We start from the raw sequence: 20,201 nt of genomic DNA, 5'->3' as shown, positions 1-20,201 counted from the left end.
TCAAATTTGCATCATTACTTAGCATCAATCTCTTACTGTATTCCCACAGTATATCCATCAAATACTTGGTTATGTGGCTGATATGCCAGGTTGGGCTGAGGTCATAATACATGCGCTATTATGTCTGGAAGATACCTGTGAAGCCTGTACAGTATTTACTTATGGTCAGAGTCTTCAAGGTCTCCATTTTAGACAGAATTTTCATGTTATTGTTTATTGCCATTGTGCTGCTCATAGTCTTCCTCAAAGTCAATGTTGGACTCTTCATCTATGATTTCTGACCTGCCTACTGACCCTCAATGACTTCTCACCTTGACAGAATCAAATTGTCAAAATGGAAACACTGCAACGTACTATATGAACTGATCATCTTGTTTCCTATTATTGTATTCTGCTCTTTCAGCAGTGAGTCAGCAACATGAGTAGAAAAAAAAGTGCTAAATATTGATAGCTTTTAAGGTCAGTGCACACTTTCCCAAATGTTCCTACTGTATATGCATCTGCAATACAACATTTGAAATGTTGATCCAATATTTAAGATGGGATAAGTATGCCACATTTTACGAATGGTACATGTCATGTGCATGACATTTCCAATCTCCATTTAATTTCTTACACATATCACACAGCATCTGTTTAGTAAATCTAAATCAGAACAATCGATAAAATGTATTCTCATTTTCTATTGGTCCAGGGGAATATTTGTCTTTCTACTGCACAGCTAAGCTGTCACCAACTGCATTCAATCACCATCTTTCAACTGGCAACCCAGCTGAATAAACAGCCCTCTACTCTGAATGCTGTTATTTATGCTCCTTTCTGGTATCATAAATAACATGACAGCAAATAATTAACAGTGGTGCAAGCATTGCTGATGTGGTATCAGTGCCCTATCCACTGATAAACAAAAAAAAACGTGTCACAAGATAAATTAAGATGCAAAATTCAATAACAGCTGGCTCTGAGCTAGTTTAATATTCTCCAACACTATGCAGGAATTTATACATGAATATCTGGATCGCATTTCCTGTAAATATCCCTCAAGTTTTATGTATAAATGTGCAGAATGAAGGCAGAGCAGCATGCTTTGAATTTAAATTCAATGGATTAGAAATTTGATAATTTCCAGAGTAAGTGTTCAGACAGCAGGGGCGTACAGGCCCAGGAAGTAGCAATAAAGAACAACGTGCAGGTTAATCAGTGGATGGAAAGGGTACCAATGCTGGCAGCTCATTGTCGGGACTCAGATTTAAAGCACATGCTTTTTATTGGCTGGGAGCTGAGCAATGGAGGTCAAGGTGGCTAATGGTAGAAGTGAATTGCTTAATGGTTGCCACAGACTCCATACAAAGGCACTTACAGTGGAAGTGAAGGTCACATGATCATAGCAAGCCAGCAAGAACACTAAACACAATTGCATTTCTCCAAATATCTCTCTTTTCATAAGAAAATCAAATTTGCCTGCACTTATATTGGTATTGAGGTGTTATCCAAATTACACATATGCATGATCATGAAGAAAATAGATTGAGCTAACTACTGACATTTATACAACAGCAGGTAATGGAAAATTCATGGCCATTGGACTTACACAGGAATTCAAAAGTTGCAGGTTGCTTTTTTTCATTACTTCTTCCACACTGTTTATTTCAGAAGCTGGGTCTCTCACAACTCTGAAAATTCACATAATCTTAGCTACCAATTTTTGATAGTATGTATCAAAAGTTCTGCTTAATGCTTGCCTCATACTATGTACAAAGGTACTTACAGCAGAGGTAGCAGATGCATAACTATGTTATGCTGATCACCAATTGGAGGAAGTTCTGAGGGTGGCAAGGAAGCAGAATGTATTCTGGATGGGAGACTTCAATGCCCATCAACAACAGTGGCTTGAAAGCAGTGCTACTGACTGGGCTAATCAAGTTTTGTTGGATATAAATTCTAGCCCACGCCTTCAATGGGTGGCTAGCAGCATTATCTCTATTTTTTTTTTCCCTATCGTGCGGACTTCCAAGGTCCATGCTCATCAGTAATAATGCCAGATACCAGAAGTCAATGCTGCATTCAGTGTGCTGACACTGAGTGTCATGCGGAAACCTTGGAGCAGCTGCATCTTAGATGGAATATTGGTGGTGAATCAACTGACAAAAAGGAAAAACGTACTTGATCTCATCCTTTCCAATCTACCTTCTACAGGCCTATGTCAATATACACAGGCTTAACCACATTATGTTTCCTTGTGGAGACAAAATCCCATCTTCACGTTGAGGATACCCTCATAATCAAGCACAATCTGCAAACACATAGCTCAACATTTGCCCCTCTCTACCATTGCCAACAAGTTAGGAGGTCAATACTGATTCAAGAAGAGTACAAAGGAGTGTGTCAGGAGCTCCACCAGGTCTGACTAAGAATGAGATATCAACCTGGCAAACCTACAACACAAGACGACTTGCATGCCAAACAGCATAAGCAGCAAGTAATAGGCTAAGAAATTCTACAGATTTCAGATCTATGCCCTGCAGGCCTGCCTCATCCAGTTATCAATGGTGGCCATGCCAGAACTGTTCATGCCTTGCATGACTATTACATAGCTTTCAGGGTTACACTGTGTTGGATCCAACAGCACAGTAGAACCATGTTGTTTTCAACACTCTCCATTACAGATGGACTTTTACTGTGTTGTCAAAATAATTTGGGAAGAGGAAGTATGAGATTAAGTATTTGATAATTTTTCCATCTTTTTATTGAAATTTCTTGTATCTGTAATGTATTTCAACTCAATTAGATTCATCACAGCCCGAAAGGACTTGAACTGTCAGCCAATTTAATTCTCTTCATTGCTTGTGTCTTTCAATCTCTGGTTTTATGCTTTCAAAATATTTGATTTCCATTTTCCCTCCAATTTCAATTTTCTTTCCAAGTAGATTGCAAAGAATTCCACTGATATACAACATCACAACACCTCATGATTCATATCATTACATTGCTTTTAAAAGCTAAATAATTTCCTACAATGATGACTATATCATATTGACTTTAAACACTTTGGATTATTTTGAGATTGTGAAGGATATGATATAAATGCAAGTGTTTTTATATGCATTTCTTTAATAAACGCTAACCAAATTTAGCTTTTTAAGAAAGTCACAAATATAGCCTTGATCTCCATGATTTACCTTCACAAAAGCAGATGGTTCTCTGTGGATTAATGAGTCTTTCACCTCAAACATGCCCATCCAAATGGTTATGGCTCCAAACAACTTTAATATTGCATCCTGGCTGATGGCCTACAGTGCAAAAAGCAAGGCAGAGCAATGCAAGGCAGGGATTCTGTGAGCATTCATATAGGCTCAGAGTCAGTGAGCACTCTGAGAGCAAGCAAAGATCCTGGGGATGCAGTCTGGTCCAATCCATGAGCCGGATGCATATCCCTGGGCATAAAACACTCTTACCGCAGCATTCAGAGATAGTAAGAACTGCCGATGCTGGAGTCAGAGACAACACAGTATGGAGCTGGAGGAACACAGCAGACCAGATAGCATCAGAGGAGCAGGAAAACTGATGTTTTGGATCGGGGCCCTTTGTCAGCTGACAAAGGGCCACGATCCAAAACGTCAGTTTTCCTGCTCCTCTGATGCTGCCTGGCCCTGAATGCTCCAGCTCCACACTGTGTTATGTCTTATGGCAGCATTACAATGATTGTTGCCATTACAGACCCAGATGCAGGTTTGAATGGTGGAAGGGAACTGTAACTAGATTGGAGACGTGCCGTGAGGGTTCTTCGAAGCTGGCTCTTGTAGGGTGCCAATGAATATGAAAGTGGGGTGCATGTGTCCATTGCCCTGTGATACCATCATGGAAATCATTCAGAAAAAGAGGCCAGCTAAACTTGCCAGGTGCTCATTTTGGTTTCTTTGACAGATTTTTCTGATGTTGAGCTTGTACAGTGAGTTTTGCAAGATGGATGGCTAAATATTAATGTGCCAAACTGAACTGTTAACAATTGGTTGTTAATTATTGGATTAACAACCAATAATCCCAATTCCAATGTACTCCAACGAGGTTCATTCCACAGCTACTGTGTGAGAAAAATTATGAATATGCAGCAACTGAATGATAATACATTTGCACATCAGTGCACAGGAGTAACAAACTAAAATAACTTGCCATGGAATGACTGTGAATTCAAAGAGTAAATATTGATTTCAGCGGCAATGCAATAAACCTGGAATGAGCAAGTTGTTCTAATTTCCTAATGCAAGCTGAAGTTGGTTAGAGCCCATTCAATATAAATTTGAAAGCTTTGTAATGAGAGACCATCAGGTTGTGTAAGATGACTTGATCATTACAGATCAGTATAGGCATATGATTGAGTTTGGTTAATGCATGGAGAAATCACTTGCCCTCATTGCCACTTACACTAAGTCATCTTGTAATAGTGCAAGTTCATGCATGACAATCTAATTTTCTGTGTGACGCTTCAATTCCATTTTTTTCACAGATTTATATTGATGCCTAATCTTCCAGGGCCAATTTTGCGACCAACATTCTCAGTATAATAGTTTCCCATTAAGGCATAAGCCATGTTGTACTTCATAATGAATTTACTCATTGTTGCTAATTGGGGTGGCACCATGGCTCAGCACTGCTGCCTCACAGCACCAGGTTCTCGAGTTCAATTCCACCCTCGGGCGACTGTCTGGGTGGAGTTTGCACATTCTTCCCTGTCTGCGTGGGTTTCCTCCGGGTGCTCTGGTTTCCTCCCACAGTCCAAAGATGTGCAGGTTAGGTGGACCGGCTATGCTAAATTGTCCAACAGTGTCCAGGGATGTGTAGATTAGGTGGGTTGTAGGGGGATGAGCCTGCGTGAGATGCTTTGAGGCTCAGTGTGGACTTATTGGGCTGAAGGCCCTGTTTCCACACTGTAGGGATTCTATGATCTATAAAGAAATGATCAATTTAATGGCATTTTTAAAAAATTAAAACACTGCAGATGCTGGAGAGCTGACATGAAAATGGAAAATACCAGAACTAACTCTTCAAGGCATCTGTGAGGAAGTAAACCATATTTAGTTACATGGCATGTGTTTCTTAACATAAACGATACAACTGAACCTTTTCACTTCCTTTAAACATAGAAAATGGTATCAGACTCCTAAAAGCCACAGTAATAACCACTGAATAAAGTAGCTGACTCCACTTTGAAGTTTTACATTACAAAGCAGTTGACAATTTATTAATTACCACTTTCTGTCCCCTCCAAGGGTAATTTACAACCTATTGAGGAAATGAGTTAGATGGAGTGGCAAATTGAGAATGGTAGGACCTCAGAGCTATTTGAAATAAGGATTAACTAAATGATTGGGCAAAGGATCAATCAATTTTAAATTTCTTTATATTGTATACTATTGTTGTATTCTTTCTGCTATTTACATATATAGGGGATGGAACTGGATTACACCAGTTTACTGTTGCAAACTGGGTGCAGTCTCAACGCTGGAATAGGTCTTTACACTGGAATAGTTAGCATTGGTTTTCATTTAAATGAGGTCAGCATGTTTCCTGGCAGCTTACACTAGAAATGAAGCAGATTTAAATTTTGCATCAACACTGCATAGGGAAAGGTAATTTGAAAATGGGGGAAGCCTTGGGTGTTTGGGCTATTCACAATGAAGCAGGAACTGGGAATGGTCTTCAAGGATTGCTCTTGCTCCTCTTGCTCTAATTTCTGGCAAGTATTATTTTAAAACTTCCCTTTTTGGTGGCCCAACTCAGCGACCTGTGACAAGGCCATTGGCTAAGCCACATGTAAAAGGCAAACACAGTGCTTACTCTGTTCGGGGCAGAGCAATTTTAGTTCTGGGTCTGAAACAGACATTAGGACCAATAATCACATATCCCTAGAGCCGAACAACCGTTTCAGATCCCTAGGCTAGATGCCTATATTTATGTTTTGACTTATATAACAGATGCAGCATTTGTATGACATAGTACTTTCAATTTAGGACATTTAGATGTCCATGTCAGCCAAACATCAAAGCCATTATTTTTTGTAGAGTAGGTGATTTGAGGTGTAGAAAAAGCTAGTGATTCTTGTTTCAATCATATCTCATTTAATTTCAATTAAGTTATCCATAAATGAGATGTCATCTCAGAAGCACTTTCTATTTTTGCAGCAGCAGTTGTACAATTCAGTAAAACAAACTTGAGACTTGAACAAATGTCACTAAGTTGAGTGTCATGGTATTTCATTAGTGGGATTAGTTGTGTCCAGATCAACTGTTACAAATAAGATTAATTGATCACATCCTTTGTAGTAGCAATGTCAATCAACATGACTTTTTTAATAGTTAATTCTTAACATAACATGACTAAATAGAATTATGTCTTCATTGTTGTTCACTAGGTAACAATATTACAATCATTCCTAATTAAGCTTATATCAGTTTCTTTATTTATTACACATAAACAGAATTGGAATATTAAGGATTAGAAAGAAAAATAGTTAATGTCTTAATTTGAACTAAAAAGCGTAACCATACCAGGTACCTTTATTTTATTTTTAACTTTTGGTTCAAAGGTAGGGATACTACACTGCGCCACAACAGCCTGAAGTCCAATGCGAATTGCCTGCTGTCAATCAAATCTGCAGTAACATTAATATTATATAACTCTACATAAGTACTCAAGCCAATTAGAAATTACAGCCACTGAGGTCAGCCTTAAATGGCTATTACATTGTGTGTTTATTTTGGAGATTAGATTTTTAAATAGGTCTGCGCAGAATTCCTGAAATTGTGATGTATACATGTAAAGGCAAATGATTATACTTCAGCTGAAATGTTTTCCATGCTAAATTGAAATGACTGGTGCATTGCTTTCATTCATCAAAGACATTTCAGCCTGAAGATGTACACTGCAATGAAACAAAATCTAAATTCTAGGGGATATCACTTGGCTTTGCTCATGACTGGTCGAAGCAATCATCTTTAAAAACATGGAAATAGGAGCAGAACTAGAGCATAATGCACTTCAAGCTTGTTCTGCTTTTTAGTGCAAACATGATCTTCTGCCTTAAGTCCACTTCCCTGGCTGCTCCCTGAAAGCCTTGGTTCATTTAGGCTGGAAACATGTCCATCAGAGTCTTAAATATTTTCAACCATGCAGTGAAGATGCTTCTCCACATTTCAGTCTGAAATGGTCAATTCATTTTCCTGAGGCTTTCCTCTATGTTTTAGATTCTCACACAAAAGAAGCAACTCCTCAGCATTTACATACTCAAGCCCCTTCTGAATTTCAAATGAAATTAGAAAATGCTAGAAATCCTCGGCAGCACAAGTAGCATCTGTGAAGAGTAAAACTCAGTTAAAATGTCAGGTCTGTAACCTTTCATTTGTTTGTTACCTACAAATACATTAGCCCTTAACATGCATATCAACATTCTGTGCTGTAACTTGTTGAATATCTTTTTGAAGCACTTACTTGCTCCCTTTTATTTATCCATGAGTTACACTCTTAAAACCAATAAAACTGTCATATATCACTTTCCTTTTATGAAACTATGCTGGCCATTTCTTTCAAAGTCATTTCTTGAATAGCGACTGCTGCATTTGCCAATTTTGATCAGCTGGGACCGGGGAATTTTAGAAAATCATAACCGACGCGCTCAAGCACCTTCACTCATATTAGCTTTTTAGTTACCTTTTAATTTTGGTATTAAATTTGCACATTCTGCTAGGAAGACAGACATAGCCACACAACATGCTGAAACATGCCTTCAGCTTGAAGATGGAAACTGATCTCCACAACACTGAGTAGTGGTGATCATTTACATCAATAGTGTTGGGGAAAATGAGATCAAATATGTTTATTCCTCTTGACTGCCTTTTGCAAGCCCAGTCTGGCATAAAGGCCCTAAAAGAATCAGCCAGGAGATTACCCAATGAGTACACATATTGTAACTTGGTTATCCTTAATGCTTCTTTTGAATGATGTTCAATAGGGAATTCATTGGTTGAGAGAGATGGAAAATGAGGGTCACATGAGATTTTCTTACATATGTTTGACTTGATGTCATGACACTTCATGGAGTCCAGAGTTAATGTTGAAGACTCCCAGGGCTAATCCTTCCCGGCTGTATGCTGCAGTGCTCCCACCACTGGTATGACTATCTTGCCACCAGAACGGGGAATACCCAGTGATGATGATGGAAAATTGGTTGTTAAGTCTAATTCAGTGCAAATAAGATTACTGCTTAATTAATTGGTTGGATATAGTATCCGTACAGTGTGGAAGCAGGCTGTTTGGCTCATTGAGTCCACACTAACCCTCTGAAGAGCATCCCATCTAATCCCACCCCCTACGCCTGTAACCCATCAGTCCCCATGGCTAAACCTGCACAACTCTGAACACTATGGGCAAGTTAGGATGGCCAATCCACCTAATCTAATCTTTGGACTGTGTGAGGAAGCCAGAGCAACTGAATGAAACCACGTAGTCATGGGGAGAATGTGCAAACTCTACATAGACAGTTGCCCAAGGATAGAATCGAACCCGGTCTCTGGTGCCATGAGACAGCAGTGCTAATCACTGAGCCACCATATCCCCACAGTGTAGAAGCAAGTATGAAGGTTACTGATTTTAAAAGGCAGAAATGTGGAAGCCAAGTTCTGCCTTAAAGGGAATAAATGTCCGAGAATGAGAGGTAGGTGACGAATGAACAGAAGAGTGCAATTACAAGATAGTTTAAAAACACGAATTTAGTGGGGTGTGTGATCCACATTGATTTAGTGGAACAGTTGAAAATAAACTGCGTGGAAAATGCTGAGATATCCATTTACAACAGGGCAGGTTAACCCAACAAAGTAACCAAAAAATGTGTCAACAGAAAGTATGATTTTTGGATAGAAAGTCTGCATTCCATCCAAGGTTCTAGAATGATAAAGAAAGAATTTGGAAGAATAATAAGTATATAACACGAAGTGTGAACTCTGCGCACTTCCCTGCCAGTGTATTTGAAGGTAGGGTCATGTGAAATAAGTTGAACTGTAAATCCATGAGCTTACATCCTTCTCTGATCTGTCCCACACATTACTGGCGAAGTGGGGAGGTAAGTTTTGAGACAGCCTTCTCACCTTAGGTAGATTGGGACCCTTATTGTAGACAATTAGTTACCATTTAAGGGCCTCACTCAGCTTCTGCTGCAACCTTTCAGTCCGTGTGAGAAGGCAGAAGGAAGCTTACCAGCCAGGCAGCTTTGGTTATATGGGCTGCTGGAAGGCAGAAAAGGGCAGGACCTTCTTTGAGGGCCCTGTGTTACCGACCAGAGGGGGAATGGGAGCATTGCCCCAGAAGATGGTGCTCCAACTTCATTCCCCCTCTCCAGCCTTTCAAGCCTCCATCCTGAGGAAGGGTCACCAAACCTGAAACGTTAACTATGACTTTTTTTCTTCACAGATGCTGTCAGACCTACTGAGCTTTTCCAACAATTTCTGTTTTTGTTCCTGTTTTACAGTATCCACAGTGCTTATTTATTTATCGCCCTTATCTCACCCTTCAATGGGTCACTCAAGCGTATGTCCAAAATTCTCAATATCAATTACCTAAATATCCATCTTTTCTTCTTTAGATAATGCAACTACTTAAATTTGGTACAATACAACTAGGATTCTAGGCCTTTAGGCCAATCAAGGTTGCTGGCTCTCCAGTACAGGGCCTTCTGTTTCTCAGGGACCAAAATCCAATTCTCAGCCTATTAAGGCTGCCAGCCTAGTACTTTTAATAGAAACCCCACAGCGTAGAAACAGGGAATTCAGCCCAACAAGTCCACACCGACCTTCCAAACGCATTCCACCCAGACACATCCCCCTACTCTATCTCTGTAACCCTGCATTTCCCATGGTTAATACACCTAACCTAAACATCCCTCAACACGATGGGTAATTTAGCATGGCCAACCCCTACCTAACTAACACATCTTTGGACTCTGGGAGAAAACCAGTGCACTTAGCGGAAACTCACATAGACATGGAGAGAATGTGCAAACTCCACGCAGCAGCTAAGTTTCTGATTAATGAGCTGGGGGGCAGGACTTGATACTTGAATCAAAGACACTCAATGTCTAATTGATGAGCACTGGAACATGGGAAGAGCTGGGCCGTGATTTTGAACGTGCTACCTTCTCCCTGAGACCCACACATTGCTGAATTGTAGCCTGGACCCTCCATATTCCTGGTACATCAGGTCTGTGTCCTTCTGTCAACAGCCACAGCCTCCCTATAGCACTAGTGAACATTGGTTGACTGTTAGCTCTCACTTGGTGGAACCCTTGTCACTGGGGCCTTGATTCTACGTGAAGAACCACCAATGGCCTCACTGCTGTCTAATGGGCATTGGGTTCAGCAAACCCTTCCTAAAGAAAAGGAGCATAGTTCTCGCAACAGTTTTCCAGATGGCAGCTGAGACAACTATTATTACAAGATTCTTTACACATAAAACAATAAAACATAGGGCTAGAAGTAGTCCATTTAGACCATCGAGTCTCGTCCACCATTTAATGAGATCATGGAATATCTGATCATCCTCAGCTCCATTTTCGCTCCATTTTTCCCCAGAACTCCTTATTCCCTAACTGATGAAAAGTTTGTGTTATAAGGCAGAGGTTGACCCCCCCCCAACCCCTCCAAATGATAACTAAGACCGTAACACCCAGAGAAGATTGTGTTGCCTCACAATCTATGAAAGGAAGTGTGAAATTTGGGAAGGCTAAAACTGGTGCGGTGGTTAACAATGCTTTAAATTCTCAAAGGCCTCCTGGTGTTAGTCTGTCCACCAGAAGTTCATGCTATTCTTTAATGAATCCATCAGTGGTGTCACTGTGCTACTAACATTTGGTACAAATTTTCCTGAAGAATCTGCTCAATCACAAAAATTGTAGAATCTCCTTCTTCGGGGATGGTCTTGGAAATTCATCAATGGCCTTTATCTTTACATTCCTTGGAGTCATTGGTCTGGATCTGATGTTGCATCCAAAGGACATCACTTCCACCTTTGTGAATTCTGGCTTCACCAAATCTATGACTAAATTTGACTTCCGTAGTTTCTCAAAGAGCCTTGCCAATTGTGCCATGTGATCTGTACATGAGTGGCTAAAGATCACAATGTCATCTATATAACCGGCACAATTAATCAATCCTGCCACAACTCTGTTCAGTTTTTGAAAAGCGGCTGTTGCATTTTTCATTCCAAAAGGCATTACTTTAAAATGATACAGTTCATTTGGGGTTACAAACGCAAAAACTTCTTTCACTCTGCCCAACAACTGTATCCAACTTTGTGATATACATGCCTGCCCAACTTCTTCCACACAGTCCTCCAACCATGGAATTGGGTATGAGTCTGATTTTGTCAAGGGGTTGTCCTTCTGATAATCTATGCAGAAATCATTGATTATCGTCGGGTTTGAGAATCAACACAATCAGTGAACTCCACTCACTTTGTCTTAGCTTGATGATGTCTTCTTGGAGCATTGCTTCCACTTCCTTCTGTATCTCTGCTGCTTTGAGAAGATTAAGCCCATAGGGGTGTTTTTTTTTACTGGAACAGCATTCTGTACATTCACCTCATGTACTATATTAGCCCTCCCCATTCTATTCCCACATATGTCCACATATTGCTACAACAAGCCTTTCAATTCAGTTCTCTGTTCCTGAGACACATAGCTTACTATCCAATCCCACTCTTTAAAGTCTTTCTCTTTACTAAGTTTTTTCCGAGGCAAAAAAAATCCAAATCACCTGGATTTGATTCCTCACTCTGAGTGGCAGTAACTAATACTTGTTTTTTCCGTTCACTTTCTCTGTCAAAATAAGGTTTCAGCATGTCATATGACAGACCCAATAAAGCTTGTTCCTCTTGGCATCTTTACCAGATAATTCACCTGATTCAACTTGTTCTCAATCTGATAAGTACCACTAAACCTTGTTTTAGAACATAGAACAATACAGCACAGAACAGGCCCTTCAGCCTCAATGTTTCGCCAGGCTGTGAAGGAATCTAAGCCCATCCCCCTGCACTATCTCATCATCATCCATCTGCTTATCCAAGGACTGTTTAAATGCCCCTAGTGTGGCTGAGTTAACTACATTGGCAGGCAGGGCATCACATCCCTGTGATTCAGGATGGTACGCACTCGATTTAAAGTATTGGATGCCTAAACTATCCATGACCTTCTTAAACAATTTGGCCATAAAACTAAAACCTTAGTCTGACTGAATCTTCCTGGGTAGTCCATAACAGGTAAAGAAAACAAACAATTCCGCCACAGCATTTTTTGCCTTCACATTCTGTAACGTAATTGCCTCCAGAAATCTGGTGGACACATCCATTACAGTTAGAAAATACTGGTGTCACTCTTGGTTTTAGGGAGGGGCCCTACACAATCATTCATAATCCATGTGAAAGCTTCTTCCGATGTGGGAATTGGCATCAAAGATACTAGTTTTATTACTGCCTGTGGCTTTCCTACGTATAACAGGTACAGCAAAATTCAAACCATTGTTAAGTAGTCCAGGCAAATAGAAATATGTTTGTACCTTAGCCTGAGTCTTCCTTTCTCCTAGATGACCTTCTACAGGCTACCCACAATCCTACCAGTAACACAATCTGGTAATCATCTGTGAGGCTGGATGAACACAGCAGGCCAAGCAGCATCTCAGGAGCACAAAAGCTGACGTTTCGGGCCTAGACCCTTCATCAGAGAGGGGGATGGGGGGAGGGAACTGGAATAAATAGGGAGAGAGGGGGAGGCGGACCGAAGATGGAGAGCAAAGAAGATAGGTGGAGAGGGTGTAGGTGGGGAGGTAGGGAGGGGATAGGTCAGTCCAGGGAAGACGGACAGGTCAAGGAGGTGGGATGAGGTTAGTAGGTAGCTGGGGGTGCGGCTACACTTGTCCCCACACCTCCTCCCTCACCCCCATCCCAGGCCCCAAGATGACATTCCACATTAAGCAGAGGTTCACCTGCACATCTGCCAATGTGGTATACTGCATCCACTGTACCCGGTGCGGCTTTCTCTACATTGGGGAAACCAAGCGGAGGCTTGGGGACCGCTTTGCAGAACACCTCCGCTCAGTTCGCAACAAACAACTGCACCTCCCAGTCGCAAACCATTTCCACTCCCCCTCCCATTCTCTTGATGACATGTCCATCATGGGCCTCCTGCACTGCCACAATGATGCCACCCGAAGGTTGCAGGAACAGCAACTCATATTCCGCCTGGGAACCCTGCAGCCAAATGGTATCAATGTGGACTTCACCAGTTTCAAAATCTCCCCTTCCCCCACTGCATCCCTAAACCAGCCCAGTTCATCCCCTCCCCCCACTGCACCACACAACCAGCCCAGCTCTTCCCCCCCACCCACTGCATCCCAAAACCAGTCCAACCTGTCTCTGCCTCCCTAACCGGTTCTTCCTCTCACCCATCCCTTCCTCCCACCCCCAGCCGCACCCCCAGCTACCTACTAACCTCATCCCACCTCCTTGACCTGTCCGTCTTCCCTGGACTGACCTATCCCCTCCCTACCTCCCCACCTACACCCTCTCCACCTATCTTCTTTGCTCTCCATCTTCGGTCCGCCTCCCCCTCTCTCCCTATTTATTCCAGTTCCCTCCCCCCATCCCCCTCTCTGATGAAGGGTCTAGGCCCGAAACGTCAGCTTTTGTGCTCCTGAGATGCTGCTTGGCCTGCTGTGTTCATCCAGCCTCACATTTTATTATCTTGGAATCTCCAGCATCTGCAGTTCCCATTATCTCTGGTAATCATCTACCTATTTCTCCTCTGCACAAACCTGCCAACGTCTCCATTTCTGCCTTAAGATTTTATCCTTCATATAACAACATTCTGGAATGCATTCTGATTCCGTTTCTGAATAGGCTTTATGATATAAATCTTTTATTGTCTTATCTTTTTGTTGTAACACTATTAGTCTTGCAGTAATAAACACCTCTGCCTGATCCTTTACCTGCTCAGGTTCTTCCTTCACCCTTTCATCAGAGTGTCAACTAACTCAACCTCAAGTCTTTGTATTTCCCTTTTGTTTGCCCATCTTGCTTTAATTTATGACCGTGGGACCTTGTCACCGCACAGTCCAGAAACATTCCAGGGTATTTTTCTTCTGCAGTCCACTGGTTTTCTTTTCGGTTCTCCATTACAAAGGGTATCACGCTCACCTTTGATCCTGCTAGAACGTTTCCAAGTACCAACTATATTCCTGGAATAGACACTCTTTCAATCAGTGCCGCTGTCACTTCCCCAGTCTTGATTGGACTTTCCAGCCTTACCCTACACAGGGGAATATTAAATCTCTGTCCATTTATTCCAGAGATTAACACTCCCTTGGGTAACATTTCAGAAGGAGTGCAAATACTTTCATCTCTTACTATTAGAGACTGACCAGCTCCTGTATCTCTCAATGTTTTAACTTATTTACCTGCTTCCTGATTAAAACTTACCCACAGAGGTGAAGTCTTTGAAGAGATCGGGCACTGTCCTACTATCCAGCCCGTGATATGGCTGTGCACGCTTCTGCAGCTCATTGACTTCTCTTGCGATTTCCTTCACTATCTCAATTAATCCCACTTGTTTAACATCTTTTACCACATCCTTTTTCCCAGTGCTTCTCTTAACGCCCCAGTACTGTGGCAATACTACAGTGGAAACAGCTCAGGCCTTTGACACTTTTTCACCATCATGAGTTTCTTTTCTCACATGTGGTAAACTGTTCCCAGAGTGATAGCAAGGTGTAGAGCTGGATGAACACAGCAGGCCAGGCAGCATCAGAGGAGCAGGAAAGCTGATATTTCGGGTCTGGACCCTTCTTCAGAAATGGGTGAGGGGTAGGGTGCTCTGAAATAAATAGAGAGAAGGGGAGACAATGATGGAAGGAGCATATAGGTGGAGAGAAGACAGACAGGTCAAGGAGGTGGAGATGGAACCAGTACAGGTTAGTGTACATAGGGAGTTGGGATGGGGACTGGTCAGTGAGGAGGGAGGGGTGGGTAGGTGGGAGGGAAGACGGACAGGTCAAAGAGACAGGGATGAGGCTAATAGGTAGGAAGTGGGAGTTGGGGTTGGTCAGTGAGTTGGAAGGAGCAGATAGGTGGGAGAAGGATCCAGACCCAAAACGTCAGCATTCCTGCTCCTCTGATGCTGCTTGGCCTGCTGTGCTCATTCAGCTCTACACCTTGCTATCTCAGACTTCAGATTCGGCAGTTCCTATGATCTCTGAATGATTTGTTCCCAGTGTGATCTACATTTTGTTTTTCATTGAAGGATGTTCCTTTATCATGATTTCTTTCCATCACAGAATGAAATTGCTGTTGGAAGCTCGATTTTGGTTTATGCACTAATGGTTCTTCATCTGCCATCTCTGCCGCTCCTCTCGCTGCTTTAACTTTCTGTTCCTCAACATGAGTTCTGATCATTTTTGAACACCTCCAGCAGAATAATCTCTCTAAGAACCTCATATGACTTTTCTATTTTTAATGCTCTCACCCATCTATCAAAGTGTTATGTTTAATTCTTTCAAACTCTACATAAGTCTGACCTCATTTCTTTCTCATATTTCTGAACCATTGTCTATATACGTCTGGTACCAATTCATAGGCACTCAAAATAGCCTGTTTTACTTCTACATATTCTCTTGACACTTTCTCTGACAGCGCTGTAAACACTTCACTCGCCATACTACCTACTTGGTCTGAATTAACATTAGACATACAGTCTCTGGCCTGTTCATCTGTTTAGCCATTTTCTCAAAGGAAATGAAAAAGGCTTCGCCATCTTCTTCATCAAATTTTGGTATCGTTTTGACATGCATATCAGGTCTTTGGTAACAATGGATCTGCTCTTTATCACTCTCGCCCTCACTAAGCCTATATTCTACCTTCATTTTCATCCTTTTCAATTGACTTTCTTGCTTAAGTTAAAACTTTTTTTTTGTCTTTCCTCTGCTTGTAACTATAACTCAAACTGTTTTCGTTCCCTTTCTTCGTCTTCTGCCCTGGCTCTTCTTTCCTTTTCTTTATCTTCTAACTCCAAGTATGTAGTTTCTAATTTAATATTTATAACTGAACTGCACTTGTTTGTTTTCCTGGTGTACATAAATGCTTGACTAACTCCTTTCAGATTTCTGCTTATCACTAGTTAAACCCAATTCTATCCTGTTTGCTAAGTCAAATGTATGTTTTTACTTTGTGTTTCTAAACTTTCTTGGCAAAGTTGGGAAGCATCCTCAAACCCCAGAATCTCTTTCACAACATTAAGAGCCATTGCCCCCAATTTTGATTTAATCAATTATAAGTAACCAAAATTAAACAGATTTTCCACTCCTCACCGAAGTTTCATTTAAAGATCTAGGACACTAATCCCTAAATCTGTTGGGAACTTTAGTGCCCTATCTCTGCTCAAATCTGTCCAAATCTGTTCAGTTCCGATACATGGACTGTCTAGATCCTGGATCCGAGGCCCCCACTGATAACTAAAACCGCAACATCCAGACAGGTTTGCCATGCCTCATAATCTGTGAAAGGAAATGTCTAAAGTGTTCTAACCTCCTTTTTACCTTCCCCAGTCTGTTATAAAGGAGAGGTTAAATGAAATGAACTCCTGACCGTCACTCTATGATCAATAAGTAACAATTTATTCATTTAACTCTAGCACTGAACAAATTAATAGAACAACTAACAAACCAAACAGGTCCCCACTAATTAACTATTCCCAAATAAAACATATTTCTAATGGGGGAGAGATAGTTTTTCTGAAGAAGGGTGTAGGCCTGAAACGTCAGCCTTCCTGCTCCTCTGATGCTGCTTGGCCTATTGTGTTCATCCAGCTCTACACCTTGTTATCTCAAATTTCTGATGCTCTTCCAGTAAATACAAGTCCCACTTATATCAACCAAATGTATTAAAAAAGCTTAAACTAATGTCTCAAGACTATAACCAGGATATGTCTTCCAGAAAGTTCTGTGCCCTCTCCACTGTTCTTCTGTCAGGAGTGTCTTTTTCCGTCAAATTTTTATGTCAAAAATATTAGCTAAGAGTGCAGTTGTCATCAGATGATTGTTTTCTGAGAGTTTAGAGAATTCTGTGAGAGCCAGTGGTTTTCTCTTTGGAGCTGATGGTTGCTAACTCTAACAGATGGTAGTTGTACTCAACTGATTTTCAAATACACTCCTCTTTTATACTCAAGATTGTCTATCAATTTCTTACAATAGGATTGGTCCTAGGTTGTCAAAACAGTTGGAGTTATATTGTGCTCTTGAGATGCTGCTGGGCCTGCTGTGTTCATCCAGCCTCACATTTTATTATCTTGGATTCTCCAGCATCTGCAGTGTAATTATCACTGGAGTTATATTTAATTGGCTTTTAGTCTCTAAGCTCCTAGTTTAAATTAATTTGTTGATTTTCAAATTGACTGCCATAATAACAAAACAAACTAAAGTCTGGATTCCTCTCCACACAGTCTTTTGATACGATGTTTCAATTTCAGAAAATTTCTGTGCAACGGCACTTTTTAAAAAATCACCAAACCTAGAAAAAGCATACCACCTTTTACAGGGACCATGCATTCACCCCTGCATCATTTTACAAATGTCAATATTTTAAGAATGCTAAATTCTAATGTCCTGCCAGTCTTGGAAGTCAGGGTGTATCCAAATGGTTCTTTTTGGATTCTGTTAAACATAGTTAAGAGGAGACTCAACAATAGTAATTTGCATAAATATGAGCATTTATTAAGTAATAATAAAAAATGAAAAAAAGAAAAGAACATCCATTAAGTAAGTAAAAAGAATGAAAAAGAGAGGAAAGAAACAATACGCCTCATGCCCTTCTGCCTTCTGAGGACCCCTTGATTGACGGCTGGTCTGGAGGCTGAGGAACAAAACCCTCTCTCTTAAGCAGTGTAACAAACAGCCAGCACAAAGAAAGTAGATACAGAAGACAAAACACAGCCACAGAAGAATAAGTTACAAGCCAAAGATGACGCTTGTAAGGGAATGTTAACAAAGGGGTGGGCTTCTCCTTCCTTCAAAGACAAGGAGAGACAGACGACGTAATTACATGCAGGAGTTTATACCCCATCCTCTTTTTGAAGCTGTAGTAGATTAATATTAACCCACCCATTGTTTTATTTCTTTATTCATTCACGGAATGAAAGCATCACTGGCTAGGCAGCATTTATTGCACATCCTTAATTGCCCAGAGGACAGTTAAGAATTAAACACTTTGCTGTGGGTCTGGAGTCACATGTAGGCCAGACAAGGATGGCAGTTTCCTTCCCTAAAGGACATTAGTGAACCAGATGGGTTTTCCCTGACAATTGACAATGGATTCATGGTCATCATTAGACTCTTAATTCCAAATATTTATTGAATTCATATTCCACCATCTGCCATGGTGGGATTTGGACCCATGTTCCCAGGACATTATATGAGTCTCTGGATTAACAGTTCAGTGATAAGACGACTCGGTCATCGCTTCCCCTTGTCTTCCACATCTGCTTGATATGGAATGGATGGAGCTAGTTGTTTCTATTTTAGAAATTGGAGGCATTGAAGGCTGAACCCATTTTCAGAATTTCAATGTCACAATACAGAGATGGGTGGCTATGTATGGTGGATATGCATATGGGTGGATTTGATAGTCCATGGAACATAATCTCATAATATTTTAAAACAGAAGTCAAACACTTCTGTTTGATTCAGGCACAACATCCAAGGTCATACAACTTGTTAAGTACCATCAACAATTTTAGCCATTCAGCCCATCCTATACAATATAGCTTGTCACGCAGATGTTGAATATCATCATTAACTTTTAGTCTTTCGAGACATCCTTTCGATTTCACCCTGGAAGGTACTTACTAGCACATGTTACAATTGCAAATGCAGATGCAAATCAGCAACAACTTCAGAAAATGTATAATAAGAGTCTGTAACCGACATGAGAAGATTAAATTTCAATGCAAGTAACTCCATCAATACAAACAATACAATAATCGGGCGTATCATCAAATTAATGATTGCAATGGCCTTTGGGGACCGACTCTTAAATATATATCCCACCCCTAATTTGCGGTCAAGATTGTGATGGAATCAGCAAGTCATGCCACCTCACTTTAATATGCTTACATTTGTATCTAAAGACCACGTCATGCATTCTCAACTCCAATATGATCTTTTCAAATGAGTTTAAACTTATCTCTTAACACGTTCCCGATGCTTCAGCAAGTGTTTTGATCACCAGTTCAGTTCCCTTAAAAGGAAAGACAAGGAACATCACCAAGAGAAAGCTATCAGTTTGGTGCTCTCATCAAAATCTCTTTTTCACTAAAATGCGTTTTAACCTTAACTGCCAGTTCAGTTCATTATTCTAATTCTTTTGTCTACCAAAACCAGTCTCCACCCCTAATTACTTCATCTGATCCAGTTTTACAATTTAACTATTATCATATCTAATTGCAGAGATATATAGAGATTTGATAGTCCGTGGAACATGCCTTATAATATTTTAAAGCAGATGTCAAGTATTTGCGACGACATGGTGTCAAGTTGAATGAACACAGCAGGCTAAGCAGCATCAGAGGAGCAGGAAAGCTGATGTTTCGGGTCTAGACCCTTCTTCAGAAATGGGGTGGGGAAGGGAATTCTGAAACAAATAGGGAGCGAGGGGGAGGCGGATAGAAGATGGATAAAGAAGAAGATAGTTGGAGAGGAGACAGACAGGCCAAAGAGGTGAGGATGGAGCCAGTAAAGCTGAGTGTAGGGGGAGAGTTAGGGACAGGGTAGGTATGTCCAGGGAGGATGGACAGGTCGAGGAGGCGGGATGAGGCTGGTAGGTAGGAGATGGGGGTGGGGCTTGAGCTGGGAGGAGGGGATGGGGGGAGTTGAAATGGTTTGTGACTGGGAGGTGCGGTCGTCTGTTGCGAACCAAGCGTAAGGGTTCCACAAAGCGGTCCCCGAGCCTTTGCTTGGTTTCCCTGATGCAGAGGAGGCCACATCGGGAACAGCGGATACAGTATACCACATTGGCAGATGTGCAGGTGAACATCTTTTTGATGTGGAAGGTCTTCTTGAGCCTGGGATGGGGGTGAGGGGGGAGGCATAAGGGCAGGTGTAGCACTTCCTGCAGTTGCT

Source organism: Stegostoma tigrinum, chromosome 6, assembly GCF_030684315.1.
Source record: "Stegostoma tigrinum isolate sSteTig4 chromosome 6, sSteTig4.hap1, whole genome shotgun sequence".
NCBI classification, from domain to species: domain Eukaryota; kingdom Metazoa; phylum Chordata; class Chondrichthyes; order Orectolobiformes; family Stegostomatidae; genus Stegostoma; species Stegostoma tigrinum.
The sequence above is the reverse complement of the archived record's forward strand: the minus strand, read 5'-3'. Positions refer to the sequence as shown.